Here is a 7,451-nt window from a genome sequence, read left to right on the forward strand (position 1 = left end):
TCTTAGGTAAGCATATCATTGGATGAAGCAATGAAAGGAGTGTAAGACTGTAGATAGGATATAAACCAGATGAAGTAGAGAGAGGAATACACAGAGGTCCCATATTTAAAGGAAAAAAATAGAAGAAGAAAGGCAGAAAAATATTTGAAGTAGTAATGACTGAAAATATTCCATTTAAATAAAACATTTATTTACAAAACCAAGCAACTCAACAAACTCTAGGTAGAATAAATTTAAACAGACTGACACCAACACATATCATATTCAAACTGCAAAAAGACAGTAAGAAATTTTTGGACATAGAAAGAGAAAAACCACAATTCATCACAAAGGATCCCCATAAGATTAACACTTGACTTCACCAGAAACAATAAAGGCTAGAAGGCAGTGGGAGGACATATTCAGAGTGTTTTTTTTTCTTTCAAATTTTTAATTTAAATTCTAGTTAGTTAATGTATGACATAATATTGTTTTCAGAAGTAGAGATTTAGTGATTTATCACTTACATATAACACCCAGGGCTCATCCCAACAATGCCTTCCTTAGTGTCTGTCACCCAATTACCCCATCCCCCAACCACCTTCCCTCCAGCAACCCTCATTTTGTTCTCCATAGTTAAGAGTTGCTTATGGTTTGCCTCCCTCTGTTTTTAACTTATTTTTCCTTCCCTTCCCCTATGTTCATCTGTTTTGTTTCTTAACAAAACAATGCAATGCAATAATACTGTCTTTGTCTTTCTCTCACTGACTTATTTTGTTTAGCATAATACACTCTAGTTCCATCCAGGTTGTTGCAAATGGCAAGATTTCATTCCTTTTGACGGCTGAGTAATATTCCATTGCATACACGCTGCATCTTCTTTACCCATTCATCAGTCGATGGATATTTAGACACTTTCCATAGTTTGGCTATGGTTGATAGTGCTGTTATAAACATCAGGGTGTGTGTACCCCTTTGAATCTGTATTTTTGTATCCTTTGTGTAAACACATAGTAGTGCAATTGCTGGATCATAGGGTAATTCTATATTTCACGTTTTGAGGAACCTCTATATAGTGGCTGCATCAGTTTGCATTCTCACCTAGAGTGCAAAAGGATTCCCTGTCTTCCATATCTTCACCAATACTTGTTTCTTGTGCTGTTAATTTTAGCCCTTCTGACAGGTGTCAGGTGGTATTTCCTTGTGGTTTTTATTTGTATTTCCCTGATGATGAGTGATGTTGAGCATCTTTCCATGTGTCTGTAAGCCATCTGGAGGTCTTCTTTGGAAAATTATTTATTCAGGTCCTCTGGCCATTTCTTAACTGGATAATTATTTTTTCTTGTTTGTTTGTTTTTGGTTGTTGAGTTTGATAAGTTCTTTATAGACTTTGGATACTAACCCTTTATCAGCCTGTCATTTGCAAATATCTTCTTTCATCCCATAGGTTGCTTTTTAGTTTTGTTGATTGCTTTCTTTGCTGTGCAGAAGTTTTTATCTTAATGAAGTCCTGGTTGTTCATTTTTGTTTTGTTTTCTTTACCTGGTGGAGATGCACCTAGTGTGAAGTTGCTCTAGCCAAGGTACAAGAGGTTTCTGCCTGTGTTCCTCCCTAGGATCTTGATGATTTCTTTTCTCACATTTAGGTCTTTCATCCATTTTGAATTTATATTTACCTACGGGATAAGAAAGTGGTCCATTTTCATTCTTCTGCATGTTGCTGTCCAATAAGGGCTACTGCTTCTCCTTGTGTGACCCAGGGGATCCTCAGACCACACTACCCACTCTTAGGTCACCACCTTCCTTTCCCACTGGAACACCACTAGGCCTACCAGACACAACCATGGTGATGGCCTGGACCTCCAAAACTTCAGATTCTGGGCTCCAATGTTTATAAAAAGATGTGGTATTCAGGCTATTTTTCCTTGGCCATGGTTGTGGGGAAGAGTTTTTCTTGTGAAGTTCCTTGCATGCAGTTTCTCTCTCTCGCTCTCTCTGTGTGTGTGTGTCTGTCTGTCTCTTCTCTCTCCGCTCTGCGATCAGGGCTCCCTCCCCATTGCAGCATCCACAGCTCTTCTTTCCCCAAAATCTATTCTTTGCAGCTCCTATGTTCCATGATGTAGTATTTCTCCATGCCTAGTTATGCATTTTTGCTCTCTCAGTCCTCATAATGATTTCTTGGGTGTTCAAAATGATTTGATATTTATCTATGTTCAAGGGATGAGGCAGGGATGAGGTCTCCCTATTCCACCACATTACTTCCTCTTCCCTTAAAGAGCTAAAAGTAAAAAAGTTAACTAAAATTTATATATCCAGCAAAACTATCCAAAAAATGAAGGGAAACAGATACCCAGTTTTAAAAAAAAAAAAAGGAATTTGTTGTTAGCAGGTATGCCCCATAGTAAGTTCTAAAAGAAGTTTTCTCACTGAAAAGAAAGGACACTAGACAGTACCTTACAGCCTTGTGAAGAAATAAAGAGCACAAGCAAAGGTAATTACATAGTGGGTAAGTTTCCTATGGCTACTGTAAAAAATTACCAAAACCTTAATGGCTTAAAACAATGCAAATTTATTATCTCATGATTTTCAACTTTAGAAGTCCAACACAGGTCTCACTGGCTTAAAATCAAGGTGTCAGCTGGTCTGCATTCTCTTCTAGTAATCTCTAGGGGAAAATACACTAAATCCCCCTGTCTAACTTCTACTTGCATTCCTTGAATCATGGACCCCTTCCTACATCTTTAAAATCAGAATCGGTGGGTTGAGACTTTCTCCTACCCTATCACCCGGACCTCTTCTTCTGCTTCCTTCTCTCATTTTTTAAAAAAGATTTTTTTTTTTATTTATTTGACAGAGATCACAACTAGGCAGAGAGAGAGAGAGAGGAAGGGAAGCAGGCTCCCTGCTGAGCAGAGAACCCAATGCGGGGTTCGATCCCAGGACCCTGGGTTCATGACCTGAGCCGAAGGCAGAAGCTTTAACCCACTGAGCCACCCAGGCGCCCCTCCTCCTCTCATTTTTAAAAACACTGTGCTTGCATTGTATCTACCTTACTAATCCAGGATAACCTTCCCTTTCTTAAAGTTAGCTGATAAGCAACATTAAGTCATTCTGGAAGCTTAATTACACTTTGCCATGTAACTTAACATAATGATAAGTTTCATAGATTTTGACAACATCATGAATTTTGACTGATATAAAAAATTCAGTTTGAATAATATACCATGATTTATTTATCCACTTTCTTTTTAAGGGTCATTCAATTTTTTCTATTATGAACAGTGCTGTTATGAACATGCATATATGTGGCTTCTGGAGTATGCAAGAGTTTCCCTTGAATAGAAGTGAAATTTCTCAATTTTAAAGGAATGTTTAATTTTGCAAGTTACTGCTAGACTGTTTTCAGTAGTCACACCAATTTATTGTCTTGCCAGGAATATAGCTCTTGATCACATTTCTTCCAACAATAAGTACAATTAAATTGCTTCGAACATTCCAAATTCTTGGAGGTAAGATGGCAGAGTAGGAGGGAGATTCTGAATTTGCCTCATCCCTCAAATACAGCTGGATCAACATCGAATAATTTTGAACTACAAAATCAATCTGAGGATTAAGAAAATAATCTGCATAAATGGAGGGAGAGAACATGGCAGATGTAAGGTTCAGAGTTGTGGACTTGTGGGGTGGGGGAAGCTGTGATGTCCCAAAAAGGAGGGAGAGCAAAGTCAGGAAGAGGGAGAGAGCAGGAGATAGAACAGTGCTTAGGGTTTGCACAACACACTGTGGTGAGGGGATCCCTTGGGTTGCACTGGGAGAGACTGCTCCCCTTCCTAGAGTACATTTGGAAGATGGTATTTTGCCTCTTCAAGGACAAAAGGCCCACCAGGAGTCACTGAGTGCCCATTCAACAGCAGGAGATATAGGCATGCATGCAGAGGACAGATAGCCTGGTTGCAGCTTTTTGCTGTGCATCACAATAGACTCTAGCCACCATGCATGCACCATGTGACTGTTTTTATGGGATGCAATGGTGCCAGGCATGCTGGGAGACTCTCTTCCAGGGGAGGGGAGTGGAACTCCAACTTGCCAGACCCTTTAAGATTTGGAGTTTTGAATCCTAGCCACCAACCAGAGATAAAACACAGGAGAACTATAGCACCACATATGCCAATAGCTGGACACAGGTAGTTTAGCAGGGATCTGACAAAAGCTTGGGACACAGAGAGGAGACTGTTTACTTTTCTGTGAGGGTCTTCTGAACATTGTTGGCCACAAGTTCCCCTCCCTGGGGAAAAGAAGGCAGGGTGATGCCATCTTCTCATCCCCACTCCCAGACTTCCCTTCCCCCACGACCAGCATGGTCAGAATTCAGAGAGACATGCAGTGTCTCCAGTGGAGGCTGGAATCACTTACACCAACTCCCCCCGCCACTGCACCTGGCAGGGGCATCTTTATAAGGGCAGTTCTGACTGTGAACCAGTGTGGTGGGCTTCTTCTAAGGGAGAAGAAGGCCCCCCACATTACCAAGCCTACTGATTATAGAGTTCTCCAAATCATATAGAGTTCTCCAAATCATTGGCTTCAGTTCTGGTGGAAATAAGACCAGGCTTTCCTACCCACCCACCTTTCTGTTTTCTATTCTATTTTCTTCTTCTTCTTCTTTTTTCTTTTATATCAGGTTTACAGTTTTTGTTCATTTTTCAGATTGTCATTATTATTATTATTATTATTATTATTATTATTATTTTGGATCAAGGCCTCCCCCGCTTCTTTCTTATTCTTTGCAATCAGGCTGATAGTTTTTTGTTTGTTTGCTTTCTAGTTCCTTTTTCTTTTCTCTTTTCTTGGCTTTGGCTTTTTTTCTTTCCTTTCTTCCAGTCTTATTTCAACAGGCAAATCAAAGTACACCTAGTTAAAGGATCAAACACCCCCACTGCAAGCAAGGAGGAACTCTAGAGGACTGACCATGGGGAAAAAGCAACTAAAAGACAAAGTATATGTAGCATACATACATAATACATAATACACCAAAGACAGAACCTAGTGATAATGACAAGATGGAGAAATTCTCCCCAAAAGAAAGATCAAGAAAAAAATCACAGCCAGGGATTTGCTCAAAACAGATATAAGCAATATATCTGAAAAAGTATTCAGAACAATGTTAATAAGAATAGGAGTTTGGCATGAAAGAAGTATAGAAGACATGAGAGAAGCCCTTGCTGTAGAGAAAAGGACCTAAACACTAGTCAGGCTAAAATTGAAAATAGTATAAGTGAGGTGCAAAACTGACTGGATATAATCATAATGAGGACTGAAGAAACAGGAGACAATAGATAACATAGAAGATAAAATTATGGAAAATAATAATGCTGAAAGATGAGGGAAAGAAAACTATTAGATCATGAATACAGAGACTTGGGGAATTCAGCAATACCATAAAGGGCAATAATATCTGTATCACAGGAGTCTCAGAAGAAGAGCAGGAAAAAGGAGCAGGTTTATTTGAACAATTTATAGCTGAGAACGTCCTTAATCTGGACAAAGGACAGGCATTCAAGTCTAAGAGGCAAGAGAACTCCCCTCAAAAATCACCAAAAACGAGGAGGGGGAGTCAAGATGGTGGAGAAGTAGCAGGTTGAGACTACTTCAGCCAGCAGGAGATCAGATAGATAGCTTATCTAAAGATTGCAAACACCTGCAAATCCATCGGCGGATCGAAGAGAAGAACAGCAATTCTGGAAACAGAAAAACAACCACTTTCTGAAAGGTAGGACTGGCGGAGAAGTGAATCCAAAGCGACGGGAAGATAGACCCCGGGGGGGGGAGGGGCCGGCTCCCAGCAAGCAGCGGAGCAACGGAGCACAAAATCAGAACTTTCAAAAGTCTGTTCCGCTGAGGGACATCCGCTCCAGAGGCTAAACCGGGGCAAAGCCCATGCGGGGTCAGCGTGGCCTCAGGTCCCGCAGGGTCACAGAAGGATCAGGGTGTCTGAGTGTCGCAGAGCTTGCGGGTATTAGAACGGGAAAGCCGGCTACAGAGACAGAGCCGACAGTAAGCTCACAGCTCGGTGTTACCTTGAACCGGTCGCAGGCTCGGTGAGCTCAGAGCGCAGCAGGAGGTCGGGCAGACGGGAGTGGCTGGGTGCTATTCCCTGAGGGCACACTGAGGAGTGGGGCCCTGGGCTCTCGGCTCCTCCAGGCCAGAGACCAGGAGGCCGCCATTTGCATTCCCGTCCTCCAGAACTCTACGGAAAGTGCTCAGGGAACAAAAGCTCCTGAAAGCAAAGCCTAGCGGATTACACAGCCCAGCCCCTGGTAAAGGCGGTGCAATTCCGCCAGGGACAAAGACACTTGAGAATCACTACACCAGGCCCCTCCCCCAGAAGATCAACAAAAAATCCAGCCAAGACAAAGTTCACCTACCAAGGAGTGTGGTTTCAATACCAAGGAGAGCAGCAGAATTCCAGAGGAGGAGAAAGCAAAGCACGGAACTCATGGCTTTCTCCCTGTGATTTTTTTAGTCTGGCAGTTAATTTAATTTTTTCCTTTTCATTTTTTTTCTCTTCTTCAGCTAAAATTTCTTTTAACTTTTACCTTTTTCTTTTTTAATGTTTTTAAACTAGTTTTTCTTATATATATATTTTTCCTTTTTATATTTTTCTTTATTCATTTTCTTTTTTAAAATTCTTTTCTTTTCTTATTTTTTTTCTTTCTTTCTTTTTGAACCTCTTTTATCCCCTTTCTCCCCCCTCACGATTTGGGAATCTCCTCTGATTTGGTTAAAGCATATTTTCCTGGGGTTGTTGCCACCCTTTTAATATTTTACTTGCTCCTTCATATACTCTTATCTGGACAAAATGACAAGACGGAAAAATTCAACACAAAAAAAAGAACAAGAGGCAGTACCAAAGGCTAGGGACCTAATCAATACAGACATTTGTAATATGTCAGATCTAGAGTTCAGAATGACAATTCTCAAGGTTCTAGCCGGGCTCGAAAAAGGCATGGAAGATATTAGAGAAACACTCTCGAGAGATATAAAAGCCCTTTCTGGAGAAATAAAAGAACTAAAATCTAACCAAGTTGAAATCAAAAAAGCTATTAATGAGGTGCAATCAAAAATGGAGGCTCTCACTGCTAGGATAAATGAGGCAGAAGAAAGAATTAGTGATATAGAAGACCAAATGACAGAGAATAAAGAAGCTGAGCAAAAGAGGGACAAACAGCTACTGGACCACGAGGGGAGAATTCGAGAGATAAGTGACACCACAAGACGAAACAACATTAGAATAATTGGGATTCCAGAAGAAGAAGAAAGAGAGAGGGGAGCAGAAGGTATACTAGAGAGAATTATTGGGGAGAATTTCCCCAATATGGCAAAGGGAACGAGCATCAAAATTCAGGAGGTTCAGAGAACACCCCTCAAAATCAATAAGAATAGGCCCACACCCCATCACCTAATAGTAAAATTTAC

The sequence above is a fragment of the Mustela nigripes genome, chromosome 6 (genome assembly GCF_022355385.1).
Source record: "Mustela nigripes isolate SB6536 chromosome 6, MUSNIG.SB6536, whole genome shotgun sequence".
Taxonomy (NCBI): domain Eukaryota; kingdom Metazoa; phylum Chordata; class Mammalia; order Carnivora; family Mustelidae; genus Mustela; species Mustela nigripes.